Source organism: Myotis lucifugus, unplaced genomic scaffold, assembly GCF_000147115.1.
Source record: "Myotis lucifugus unplaced genomic scaffold, Myoluc2.0 scaffold_2290, whole genome shotgun sequence".
Lineage (NCBI taxonomy): Eukaryota > Metazoa > Chordata > Mammalia > Chiroptera > Vespertilionidae > Myotis > Myotis lucifugus.
The window spans coordinates 5,265-19,685 of NW_005873338.1; the positions used below are offsets into that span (position 1 = coordinate 5,265).

Genomic DNA, 14,421 nt, shown 5'->3' on the forward strand with positions numbered 1-14,421 from the left:
CATTGGCCTGTAGACTAAAGGGTTCCAGGTTCGATTCTGGTCAAGGGCACATGCTTTTGGGGATGGCGGGCTCAATCCCCAGTGTGCAGGAGACAGCCAATCAATAATTCTCATCATTGATATTTCTTTCTCTCTCTCCCTCTCCCTTCCTCTCTGAAATCAATAAAAAATATATTTTTAAAAAAGGTCACTATATAATACTAAAGGGATCGATCCAACAAGAGGATATAACCCTGGAAACATATTTGCACCCAATATAGGAGCACCTAAATATATTTAAAATTTTCTAGAGGACTTTAAGGGAGAGATCGACAACAATGCAGTCATGGTAGGGGACTTTAACAACCCTCTGACTTCACTGGATTGATCTTCCAGACAAAAAATTAATAAGGAAACAGTGGCCCTAAAGGACACACTGGAGTAGGTGGACTTAATTAGCATTTATAGAACATTTCACACCAAAGCTGCAGAATATACATTCTTCTCCAGTGCACATGGGTCATTCACAAAGATAGACCACATGTTAGGACACAAAACAAGTCTCTACAAGTTCAAGAAGATTGAAATAATATCAAGAATTTTCTCAGATCACAGTGGAATGAAATTAGAAGTCAACTACAATAAAAACATTAAAACACATGGAGGCTAAATAGCATGTTATTAAACAATAAATACATTACCAATGAGATCAACAAAGAAATCAGAAAATTCCTGGAAACAAATGATAATGAACACACAACAACCCCAAATCTCTGAGACACAGCAAAAGCAATCCTGAGAGGGTAGTTCATAGCACTACAGACCTACCTCAAAAAATAAGAAAAATTAATAATAAACTCTTTAACCCTACAACTTAAAGAATTAGAAAGAGAACAACAAGAAAAGCCTAGAGTAAGTTGAAGGAAGGAAATAATAAAGATTAGAGCAGAAATAAATGAAATAGAGGCTGAAAAAACAATAAAAAAAATCAATGAAACCAAGAGCTGGTTCTTTGAAAAGGTAAACAACATTGATAAACCTTAAGCCAGACTCCTCAAGAAACAGAGGACATAAATAAATAGAATCAGAAATGAAAACGGTGATGTAACATCTGACACCACAGAAATGCAAAGGATTGTAAAAAAAAAAATACTATGAAAAACTATATGCCAACAAGCTGGACAATATAGATGAAATGGGCAAATTCCTAAAAAAAATACACTCTATCAAAACTGAATCAGGAGGAATCAGAAAACCCGAATAGGCAAATAACAACTGATGAAATAGAAGCAGAAATTTAAAAAAAAAACTCCCAGCAAACAAAAACCCTGATCCAGATGGCTTCATAGGGAAGTTGTTGTTTTTTCTTTCTTTCTTTCTTTTTTTTTTTTTTTGGTTTGTTTGTTTGTTTGCACAGTGATATTTCCATTTATTTAACTTTTAAAAAATATACATATTGATTTTTTACAGAGAGGAAGGGAGAGAGATAGAGAGCTAGAAACATCGATGAGAGAGAAACATCGATCAGCTGCCTCCTGCACACCCGCTACTGGGGATGTACCCACAACCAAGGTACATGCCCTTGACCGGAATCGAACCTGGGACTCTTCAGTCCACAGGCCGACGCTCTAGCCACTGAGCCAAACTGGTCAGGGCCATTTATTTAACTTTTAGAAATAAAATTTTTCTATCTCATTCATGATTGAACACATATTTTGCTTTAAAATTAATAGTCACAATTAAAGAAACAATGGTTTATTTTTCTAATCAAGTGACTAAACTCCTGAATCATAAAGACTCAACAAATGTTGCATCTTACTATTTTGATTGGACAATAAGACCTTCTATTTTGATTATCCCTGGTAAATAGCAATTTTGTTTCTTCAATGGTTTCCATTTGCCACAGTCATGACAGATGGTAAACATGGTGGCTACTGCTTTCAGGGGATTCTATCAGATGAATCCTCACTTCCAGTGCAAAGCTATTGGCAACCTTTCAGGGAAAGTCCACCCATCAGGATGTCTCTATGGTGGCTGGCCAAGGAGTCCTGCTTTGGATGCCAGGGCTTCATTCTGCTGAATATAATATTCCTTTGCGTCATTTTTAAATATTTCTGTAAGCAATGTTCTGAACAGGCGGTCTCTTCAGGTTTTACTTCTCTTGTTGTGAAGTGTTTAACACAGTCCAAAAAGCAGGTTTCTGTAAGTTTATTGTAGGCTCCAAGAAATTCTTTAAACTGTTTTATTTTCAGATTCTGGAATTTGTGCAGCCATATTCTTTTGGCACCTTTATTAGTTACCTTTTCTGATGCACGAGTTTCCTTTCTGTTCTGGAAAAGTAGTTGTCCAATTTTTGCTTGAATGTCTCCAGTGAGGCCTTATATCTCATGTAAGCACAGGCTCTCTCTTCCGACAACAGTAAGAGGCTGGGGGGACTGTGCTGCCAGTCTTGTCCGGGGGCGGAGGGTTGGGGTCACAGCGGGTGCCTTCGCTGCTGGATCTTCATAGGGGAGTTTTACCAAATATTCAAAGAGGAACTAACACCTATACTCCTCAAACTGTTCCAAAAATTTCAAGAAGAAAGAACACTTCCAAGCTCTTTTTATGAGGCCAGCATTATTCTAATTCTAAAACCAGAAAAAGACACCACAAAGAAAGAGATTACAGCCCTAGCCGGTTTGGCTCAGTGGATGGATTGTCGGCCTGCGGACTGAAAGGTCCCAGGTTCGATTCCGGTTAAGGGCATGTACCTTGGTTGCGGGCACATCTCCAGTAGGAGGTGTGTAGGAGGCAGCTGATCGATGTTTCTCTCTCATCGATGTTTCTAACTCTCTATCCCTCTCTCTTCCTCTCTGTAAAAAATCAATAAAATATGTTAAAAAAAAAAAAAAGAAAGCGATTACAGGCCAATATCCCTGATGAACATAGATGCTAAAATCCTCAACAAAATATTAGCAAATTATATCCAACAGTATATTAAAAAGATCATACACTATGACCAAGTGGGATTTATTCCAGGGATGCAAGGCTGGTACAATATTCGCAAATCAATAAACATGATACATCACATAAACAAACTGAAAGACAAAACTCACCTGATCATATCAATAGATGCAGAAAAAGCATTCATCAAAATCCAACACCCATTTTTGATGAAAACTCTCAACAAAGTGGGTATAAAAGGATCATACCTCAACATAATAAAGGTCATATATGCCAAAATCTTCAGCGAACATCATACTCAATGGGCAAAAACTAAAATCATTTTCTGTAAGAACATGAGCAAGACAGGGTTGTCCACTTTCACCACTCTTATTCAACATAGCACTGGAAGTCCTAGCCACAGCTATCAGACAAGAAGAAGAAATTAAAGCCATCCAAATTGGAAAAGAGGAAGTAAAATTCTCACATGCACAGATGACATGGTATTGTACATAGAAAACCCTAAGGACTCCACCAAAAAAACTACCAGATTTAATAAATGAATTTGGCAATGTAGCAGGATACAAAATCAACACCCAAATATCTATGGCTTTTTATACACCAATAATGAATTCTCAGAAAGAGAAACTAAACACACAATCCCATTTACCATTGCAACAAAAAAATTAAGATACTTAGGAATAAACTTAAACAAGGAGGTAAAACACTTGTACTCAGAAAACTACAGGACATTGAAAAAGGAGATATAGGAAGATATAAACAAGTGGAAGCATATACCATGTTCATGGATTGGTAGAATTAACATCATTAAAATGTGCATGCTACCCAAAGTGATCTACAGATTCAATGCAATCCCTATTAAAATACCAACAGCATATTTCACAGATCTAGAACTAATACTCCAAAAATTTATAGGGAACCAAAAGGACCCCAAATAGCTGCAGTAATCATGAGAAAGAACAAAGTTGGAGGGATCACAATATCAGATATCAAATTATACTACAAAGCCACTGTACTCAAAACAGCCTGGTACTGGCACAAGAATAGGCATATAGATCAATGGAACAGAACAGAGACCCCAGAAATTGACTCAAGCCATTACACTCAATTAATATTTCACAAAGGAGGCAAGAACATTCAATGGAGTTAAGACAGTCTCTTCAATAAATGGTGTTGAGAAAATTGGATAAATACATGCAAAAAAAAGGAAACTAAACCACCAACTTACACCATATCCAAGATTAAACTCAAAATGGATAAAAGACTTAAATGTAAGTCGTGAAACTGTAAAAATCCTAGAAGAAACCATAGACAGCAAAATCTCAGACATCTCTTGTATCAATATGTTTACGGATACATCTCCTAGGGCAAAGGAAACTAAGGAGAAAATAAACAAATGGGAGTACATCAAAATAAAAAGCTTCTGCATTGCAAAAGAAACCAACAAAATGAAAAGGCAGCCCACTGTATGGGAGAACATATTTGGGAATAATACATCTGATTAAGGGTTACTATCCAAAAAATATAAGGAACTCATGCAACTCAACAAAAGGAAGACAAACGGTCCAATTAAAAAATGGGCAACCCTAGCAGGTTTTGCTCAGTGGATAGAGCGTCGACCTGTGGACTGAAGGGTCCCAGGTTCAATTCCGGTTAAGGGCACATGCCCGGGTTGTGGGCTCAATCCCCAGTGTGGGGTGTGCAGGAGGCAGCCAATCAATGATTCTCTCTCATCATTGATGTTTCTATCTCTCTCTTCCTCTCCCTTCTTCTCTGAAATAAATAAAAATATATTTTTAAAAAATGTGCAGAGGACATAGACATTTTTCCAAAGCAGACATACGGAAGGACAGGAGACATATGAAAAAATGCTCAAAGTCACTGATCATCAGAGAGATGCAAATTAAAATGACAATGTGGTATCACCTCACACCTGTCACAATGGCTACCACCAACAAATCAGCAAATGACAAGTGTTGGCAAGGATGTGGAGAAAAGGGAACCCTCAGTACACTGCTGGTGGGAATGCAGACTGGTGCAGCCATTATGGAAAACAGTATGGAGTTTCCTTAAATAAGGAATATATATCCTAAGAAATATATCCTAAGAAACCCAAAGCACCAATCAGAAAGAATGTATGCATTCCCTATCTTCATAGCAACACAATTTACAATAGCTAAGATCTGGAAACAGCCCAAGTGCCCATCAGTAGATGATTGGATAAAAAAGCTGTGGTACATTTATACCATGGAATACTACACAACAGTAAAAAAGAAGAATCTCTTACCCTTTCAGATAGCATGGAGGGACCTGGAGACTCTTATGCTAAGTGAAATAAGCCAGCCAGAGAAAGACAAGTAACACATGATCTCACTCATATGTGGAATCTAATGAACAAAATAAACTAATGAATGGAATGGATCCAGAGACATAGAACCATGGAACAGACTGTGGAATCTCAGAGGGACGGCAGGGGAGGGTGGGTGGGTGGGAAGAGATCAACCAAGAACTTGTATGCATATATGCAAAACCTATGGACATAGACAATGGGGTGGTGAAGGCCTGGGGTGAGAGGTTCTAGAAGGGGTCAATGGAAGAAAAGGGGACATATGTAATACTTTCAACAATAAATAATTTTAAAAAATAATATGTACTTAGTTTTCATTGATTTTATTTTATTTTTTTAAATATATTTTTATTAATTTCAGAGAAGAAGGGAGAGGGAGGGAGAGATAAAACATCAATGAAGAGAATCATTGATTGGCTGCCTCCTGCATGCCCCCTACTGGAGGTCAAGCCCCCAACCCAGGTTTGTGCCTTTGACCGGAATTGAACCCAGGACCCTTGAGTCCACAGGCCGATGCTCTACCCACTGAGCCAAACCAGCTAGAGAATTGATTTTATTTTTTAAAATAAAGGTTGAATTATATAAATATTGGGTATCATTTGTATGTGTATTCTTATAAATTTAGTCTTTAATGTGTATATAAAAACTAAGAAACAACATGTAAATGGCCATATTATCCTATATAATAAAAGGCCAGAGGCGTCACTACCAAAACGACCAGAGACCAGACCACCACGTCCCCTTGCAGGCTGGCCCCACCCCCAAGGAAGCGGTTGGGGCGATCAGGCAGGCAGGCAGAGTGGTTAGGGGAGATCAGGTAGACAGACCAGTGGTTAGGGACAATCAGGTAGGCAGAGCCCCTCTCCCAGGGCTGGCCCCGCCCCCCAGCAAAGAAAGAGGGAGGCCCAGGCCAGTCAAGCCATCGCACCCTAGCCTGTCACCTGCAAAAGGAGGCCACTGGTGGCAGGGGAAGGGGGGCAGTGCTGCACAGATGGCAAGCAGTGGCAGCAGCGGGGGTGGGGCCAGCTGCCTGCAGGGGGGGGGGGGGGGGAAGGAAAGCCCCGATAGGCCCTGATCTCAGGCCAGGCCTAGGGACCCTACCCGAGGGGTCCCGGATTGTGAGAGGGTGCAGGCCGGCTGAGGGACCACCCCACCCCCACCCCCCGGCGCCCAAGTGCACGAATTTTCATGCATCAGGCATCTAGTTGAATAATATTAATCATAACTAGTGAAGGGAAAATGCCCTTAGTTTGTGTGTATGATAGCCAATGTTAATTATTGATGTAATTGTGCCCATCTTAATCATATTTAGTGTTTTAGCATGAAATGGTATCAATTTTGGAACTCAGGGAACATATAAAATGTGTTTGTTGAAATGAACGATGATTACATTTTCAACTTGCATTGGCCCCACAAGATCTTTTTTAGAATTGATTACCCTGAGTACTGTCCTACAGTTACTTACGTTTTACTGCCATGGAAAATTAAAATGTAACCTGATGAGTAAGTTTTCTTCTTGTCCAGAGATTAAGGTATAACCTCAGGGAGGCTCAATTAGCATGTGTAACTCTGCTGACCAAATGGTATTACCAGGGTAAAGAAAAAATATGACAGACCAAAGGGGAGCCTGAAAGGGGGTGTATCACGTCTACACATTCCTGAGAGGACCTCTGTCAGTGTCCGGTGTATTTTCCTGGGGATGAGGAAAGTGTGAGAAATGCTCACCTGTCCGAATTCAAATAATGGACTCAGAGACAGAAGTTTGGCGAAAACGAGACTTTTAATACATTCTCGAGAGCAGTTGTCTGTCCAATTGTACCAGCACACCTGGCGTAGCAAACACAGCTGATTTATTCAGACCCTCCTCTGGATCCTCATTGGCTGAGTACTATGGCTGCTTTCTCATACTTCACCTAGGTCTTATTGTTTCCCATTGGGCCATTTAAAAATTGGGCTGAGGCCTTTTCTAGTTGCTTCCACCTCCCCCTGTCTAGTTGAGGCAGGTGCTTGTGGCGGAGAGGTTGGTTTCCACCGTGATGCTGGCCCATGTCCACAGTTCCTTGCTCTTACCTCCCTTCCTCCCTACATTCTGTTTGCTCTGGGGAAATTCAGCAACAGTTTCCATCAAAAGTGGACTATGCTGGAGATGGACCACAGAGGCCCACTTCCTACAGGGGAGATATGCCCATCAGTCTGACTCCTGGATCCTTTCTTTCATAATTTGAATCAGGCAATTGGTATTTGGTGTCTGATGTTTTGAGTTACATGATGTGTCAGCCTCCACAAGCAGGTCAATCCTGGGGCTTCCTGGCAGTAGGCAGCCAACATTCCCCTGCAGGTAGCTGCTCTCACTGCAAAGGTCCTTTCCAATTCCATGACTACCTTGACTATATTACTCTTTCCCTTACCTGGGAATAGAAAAGGTCAGATCTCTAAGGCAAGTAAAAAGACTAATCCCAAAGTGACTCATAAAGACTAATCCCAAAGTGACTCATCTTTGAAAACATTGGATCATTTCCTTGTCCTTGATATTTAATTGAAAGCTGTCTTTGCAAAGCTCCACCCAGATTTCTGTAGTGTACCCAGCACTCAGCTCTCCCACAGACTGCCAGGACAAAAGGGAGCAGGAGGCAGTGTAAGCCATCTGTCCCAGAGCAAGACATCTGCACAGGTCTGTGTCTCTGGTTGGGGCTCTTTGGGAGCCATCTGGCCCATCTGACAGAGCTGTTATAAACCAGACTTATAACAAGTGCTGGTGAGACTAAGGAGAGGGTGCCTGAGCAGTAAGCTTGGTTAGCAGGAAGAATCATGGGGACACATTACTGCAAATGTTTCCACAGACACCTCACATGCCCCGGGGCTTCACATCCTTCAAAAACCGTTACTTCTGAAACACCAATCAGAAAGGACACAGGCACCTCTATATTCATAACAGCACAATTTACAATAGCTAAGATTTGGAAAGAGCCTAAGTGCCCATCAGCAGATGAGTGGATCAAAAAACTGTGGTACATCTACACAATGGAATACTAACTACCCTGCTACAAAAAAGAAGGAACTTTTACCATTTGCAACAGCATGGATGGACCTGGAGAGCATTATGCTAAGCAAAATAAGCCAGTTGGAGAAAGATAAATATCACATGATCTCACTAATTTGTGGAATATAATGAACAACATAAACTGATGAACAAAAAATAGATCCAGGAATGGAGAAGCATTGATCAGACCGTCAAACCTCAGAGGGAAGGCAGGAGAGGGAGGGGTGGCATGTAAGAGATCAACCAAAGGATTTGTGTGCATGCATATTTGCATAACCAATGGACAGGACACTGGGGCGGTGGGGGCTTGTCCTGGGGGGTGGGAATGGCCGGGGAGGGGTCGATGGGGGAAAAAGGAGAACTATGTAATACTTGAAATAATAATTTTTAAAAAACCGTTACTTTCACACACCAACTCTGAATGTTGAGTTTGTCTTCTCTGAGTTAAAAAAACCCCCACACAAAACAAGTCAATTTAAAGAGAAAAGCATAGAGAAGTTATGGAGATACCAGGCAAGGTGTCCTGGGAGAACTTAAGTGGAAAAAAGTTTCTTAAATACAGTGTGGGAACACTTGCTTCTGTTAGGTTTGAGGCTCATAGTGTCTTTATTGCCCCCACAAAGCACATGCCACACAGCTATGTTCCTGTTGAAGCTTAATGCTATTTTATCCCTGATTCTTAACTAAAGGAAACTGAATATGTGTATATACACTGAGTGGCCAGATTATTATGACCACCTGACGTTTGTAGGCAAATTAGCTATAATTTCACGCTGAATTTGCTAGAGGGCCAGATCATAATAAATGTCTGAATAGCACAAGTTGCTGGTCAGGTTCATCCTGTCATATTGATGGCATAACCCAATGGAGATGGCTTCTTCCAACAAGACAATGCGCCATGCCACGGTACTCGGATTGTGCAGGAGTGGTTTCAAGAACATGAGGAAGACTTTACCTTGTTTAGGTGGCTCCCACAATCACCAGATCTCAATCCGATTGAATATTTGTGGGGCAAAGTTAAAAGAGCCATCAGGCAGCTGGTTCCACAACCATCAAATCTCACAGAACTGGACAGTGCTGTTCATCAGGCATGGTGTCAGATTCCTCGCATCACCTTTCAACATCTCGTGGAGTCAATGCCAAGAAGAATCACCACAGTATTGAAGGCAAAGGGTGGCCCAACGAAGTACTGATAGGGTGGTCATAATAATCTGGCCACTCAGTGTATATAAAATGGGAGTTCCTGATATTTTATTAAGGTGAAATATATTCAGTGCCAGAGAGGTTGAAAAGGTTGTTTATACCCCAGGCCCTCATTTACTACTTTATAGCAGGGCACATGTTGAATGCTTTGATTGATTCAAACCAATCTTAACACATGTTTTTAACCCTGCTGCAATTTCAGGGATTAACATATAACCTCATTTGGGAATCGGATTCAGAAATTTCATTGTTAAAAACTAAGCTGGGTCTTTTCAGTCTCTCCAATTAAGGTGAAAATTTGATTTTAGAGTGCTTATAACTACCCTGAGATTATGTTGGAAGAGAATAGAGTGGATATAAAACTAACTGACCTATAATAATAATATCTTCCTGACCAATTCCCTTCCGTGCTTCTCCCCATCCCGGTCCACTGCCCCGCCCACTGCCAGAGGGCAAAATACTTAGCTTAACACTGTGGTCATTAAACAATCAGTTATTTCCTAATATGGACAGTTCAGCCCTCCAGTTTCACTTCTGGAATTCAAGTGTTAGGAAAATGGCATTTACATTTGTGTGTTTTCTACAACCCCTTCCCTCCCACTTCCTAAGGCTAATGAAGCCTCTGTGTTTGCTTTAACATTGATTATGGCATGTGCAATGACTGAATTTCCTTGCATCTACAATATAGGATCAGCCCTGACCCAATACTAACCCCAATAATTTGATACAAAATTAAAATGGCCATAGCCGGTTTGGCACAGTGGAGAGCGTCAGCCTGCAGTTGTGGGTTTGATTCTGGTCAAGGGCACATAACTTGGTTGCAGGAGGCAACCAATAGATGTGTTTCTGTCACACTGATGTTTCTCTCTGTCTTTCCCTCTTCCACTCTCCCTAAAAAAAAAAAAAAAAAAAAAAAATCAAGGGAAAAATATACTCTGGGGAAGATTTTTTTTTAATTAAATCTTTATTGTTCAGATTACATTTGTTCCTCTTCCCCCCCCCCCCATAACTCCCCTCCTTCCAGTTCCCGCCCCACCCTCCGCCCTCACTCCCCACCCACTGTCCTCATCCATAGGTGCACGATTTTTGTCCAGTCTCTTCCCGCATCTCCCTTTCCCCTTTCCTCCCCAAGAATAGCCAGTCCATTCCCTTTCTATGTCCCTGATTCATTATAATCACCAGTTCATTCTGTACATCAGATTATTTATTCACTTGATTCTTAGATTCACTTGTTGATAGATGCATGTTTGTTGTTCACAATTTGTATCTTTACCTTTTTCTTCTTCCTCTTCTTAAAGGATACCGTTCAGCATTTCGTATAATACTGGTTTAGTGGTGATGAACTCCTTTAGCTTTTCCTTATCTGTGAAGCTCTTTATCTGACCTTCAATTCTGAATGATAGCTTTGCTGGATAAAGTAATCTTGGTTGTAGGTTCTTGGTATTCATCACTTTGAATATTTCTTGCCATTCCCTTCTGGCCTGCAAAGTTTCTGTTGAGAAATCAGCTGACAGTCGTATGGGTATTCCCTTGTAGGGAATTGAGTCTCTTTCTCTTGCTGCTTTTAAGATTCTCTCTTTGTCTTTTGCTCTTGGCATTTTAATTATGATATGTCTTGGTGTGGTCCTCTTTGGATTCCTTTTGTTTGGGGTTCTCTGCACTTCTTGGACCTGTAAGTCCATTTCTTTCACCAGGTGGGGGAAGTTCTCTGCCATTATTTCTTCAAATAGGTTTTCAATATCTTGCTGTCTCTCATCTTCTGGCACTCCTATTATTCTGATGTTGGTACGCTTGTAGCTGTCCCAGAGGCTCCTTACACTATCTTCACACTTTCGGATTCTTTTTTCATTTTGCTTTTCCAGTTGGGTGTTTTTTGCTTCTTCGGTTTGATTCTTGTGCTCCTCTGGTCTGCTATTGGGTATAATATTCTTTATTTCAGTCCGTGTATGCTTACTTTCTAATTTCTTTATCGTAGCATCGAGGGTCTCATTAGTTTTCGTGAGGCTCTGCTCAAGTTTATAGCAAGCCCTCAAAATTGCGATTCTTAGCTCCATATCCTCCATTTCTGTCATGTTTTTTTGTCTCCGCATCTTTTATGCTTTCTTGGTGCACCCCCTTGTGTCTTTGTGTGCAGTCTTGTTCTAGTTAAGCCTTAATTGTTGTAGTTAATACTAGAGGGATTTGACCACCAGGCCGACTGGCTGTGTGAATCAGCTGTGTGGAAAACTTCAGTCCTCTGGGGAGGTGCTAATCTAGCCTTTGCCTGAGGGATCCGGCAAATGGCTCTGCGCAGGGCTTGGGCGGGGCGGGCTCAACAGGGCGGGGGAGGGAGCAGTTATGGCCGCTCTCAGTCCGTCCCCAGAGGCTCTGCCTCTCTGTCCCAGCAACAGCTGCAAACCTCGGAGGGACCGTAGCCAGACAGTCCCGCTTCTCCCGTTTGAGTCTGGGCCCCTAGAGACTCGCCTGGATCTGTAGCTCAGAGTCTGAGACTCCCTCCTGATTGAAAACGACAACCGCGCCCTCAGCCACCAGCCCACTTTGCGCGCGCACCACCGTACCTTTAAATTTTCCACACTGCGCCGCCTCTGCGCCTCGTAATGCTGTTGTTTTTCCTTCTAGTTGAAGAGTCTCTCCTCAGCCAGCCTTCCTGCGGTTCTGGCCGACGTCCGTTCCGTCTTCCAGCTGCACTCCTGAAGTGGTTGTTCCCGCAGCACCTCCGGCGTCTACCCATGCCGCCATCCTCGATCCTCCCCCATTCTGGTGAAGATTAACAACAACAACAACAAACCCAAGCAAACAAAAATATTAAAATAAATTATCACAAAATTTGAGGATTCTCTTCTTTAAAAGAATGAAAAAAATAGAATGATTTAATCTTTTGAAAAACATTCTCCCATCTTGACAATAAAGATAGTTATAATATATGACATGTCTTAACCATAGACTCAAATTTAATTTTTGCTTTCTTTGGTAATTAGAAAAAAATACACATTAAAGAAAAATCTAGGGGATTGGGAGTGGCCAGGGAGAGGTCAATGGGGGGGAAATGGAGACATAGTAATACTTTAAATAATAAAGAATTTAAATTAAAAAAATCTACAGTACTTATTAATCGATAGTTATCATGCACTAACATTTCACTTAAATTTTTATTATTTAATCCTCACAACATCCCCATTTTACAGGTGAGAAAACTAATACAGGAGTTAAGTAACTTGCTCAAGATTAAGTTGTATGTTATAGGTCACAGAGCTGAGATTTGAACCCAGGGCTGTCTGACTGCAATTCATGCTTTTAACCACCATGTTATATTTCTCCTATCAATGTAAATATTTGACTTGTAACTATTTGAGTTTATTTTTCAATATACACTTTACAATAGTGGGCCACAGAGAATGGATATGGTTGCATATTAGCTTTGTGATTTGGCAGAAAGAAGCTATATGAAGTCCTAAATTAGAGAGTAAAACCAGATCATGCTGGACATAAAGCTGACCTGTACCTTGCATTTGCAGAGTACCAACTGAAAGAACTGGAACACAGGACACTAGCAAAAAATTAGGAACAGTTGGATTATTCCCATTGAGGGCATGCTTCCCACTTCACTATAGCCAAGGAGAACAATGGCTGAGAAAGGACTTGCCAGAGGGAGAACCAAGGAATAAAGAGAACAATGACAAGATAATTTTTCCTAAAGAGCAAAATTGGATTTAATCTAGGAACTTTCCAGAAAGGGAGTCTTCATAATGTACATCTACCAGGATTTTGTAATTGCTTTGGACATGACTTGGTCATGTTTCCCATCCTCCCTTTTCCATTTCTTTCTCTTTTTTAAAAATTGATTTTAGAGAGAGAGGAAGGGAGAGGGAAAGAGAGAGAAACATCCATCAGCTGCCTCCTGCGTGTCCCCTACTGGGGACTGAACCCACAACCCGCAACCAGGGCATGTGCCCTGACTCGGAATCTAACTGGTGACCTCTCAGTGCACAGAAGGACACTCAACCAACTGAGTTACACCGGCCAGGGCTTTCATTTATTTCTTTACTCCATGCCTACCTCTCCCTTCCAACTCCATGGAAGTTACATTGAAGCCACATGAAAGCTTTTAAACTGTTATTTGCAATAGTGCTGAATTTCTCTGTTTAACTGAAATATCTTAGTGTATCTTTGTTTCTCAAAGCCTTTTCAGTCTTTTCTCCTGCTGTTGGGGTTCAGTGTCTTCTCCAACCTTTCAAGGCCCCACTTCTGGACTCCTTATTCCTTTTCATTTCTGCTTGCAAACCAGTATGTTCTTGCCTGAGCTTATCTCTTACAATATCTTGTTAAACACAGTAAGGAACAACCAACACACTCTAACATTCTGACTCGTGGTCCATAATTTCAGAATATCATGGAAAGAAAGAGTTGTGTGTGTGTGTTTTTAACCTTCTCAAATATCCCTATTAAAAATGGACACCAAATAAATGAGATTCCTGGTATCTTGGAAATTGCTGTCATTAAGTAGAGGTTCATACTAAAAAGAATTAGAGGAAACACTGTAGCAGAACATGCTTACAAGCTGCTGTCTGAAATCTTTAAACAGTGACTTCTTTTATGTGTTTGAAAAATTAAAAAAAAAAAAAAGGAAATTTAAGCCCAGCCACCGGTGTGTCTCTGTGGTTGAGCATTGACCCATAACAAGCCCTGGTTGCAGGCTCAATCCCCAATTGGGGGTGTGCAGGAGGCAGCCAATTGATTGATGATGTTTCTCTCTCAATGTTTCTATCTCTCTATCCATCTCCCTTCCTCTCTCTCTCTAAAATCAATAATAAAAAAACACATTAAAAATCAAAGACATTTTGCCCTAACCGGTTTGGCTCAGTGGATAGTGCATCGGCCTGCGGACTGAAAGGTCCCAGGTTCGATTCCG

The 14,421-nt window shown here is 41.0% G+C and overlaps 1 pseudogene; it reads right to left on the reverse strand.

Annotated features, from left to right (window-relative positions):
- Positions 1 to 2,004: 2,004 nt before the first annotated feature.
- On the reverse strand, positions 2,005 to 2,253 carry LOC106695703 (annotated as a pseudogene).
- Positions 2,254 to 14,421: the final 12,168 nt, after the last annotated feature.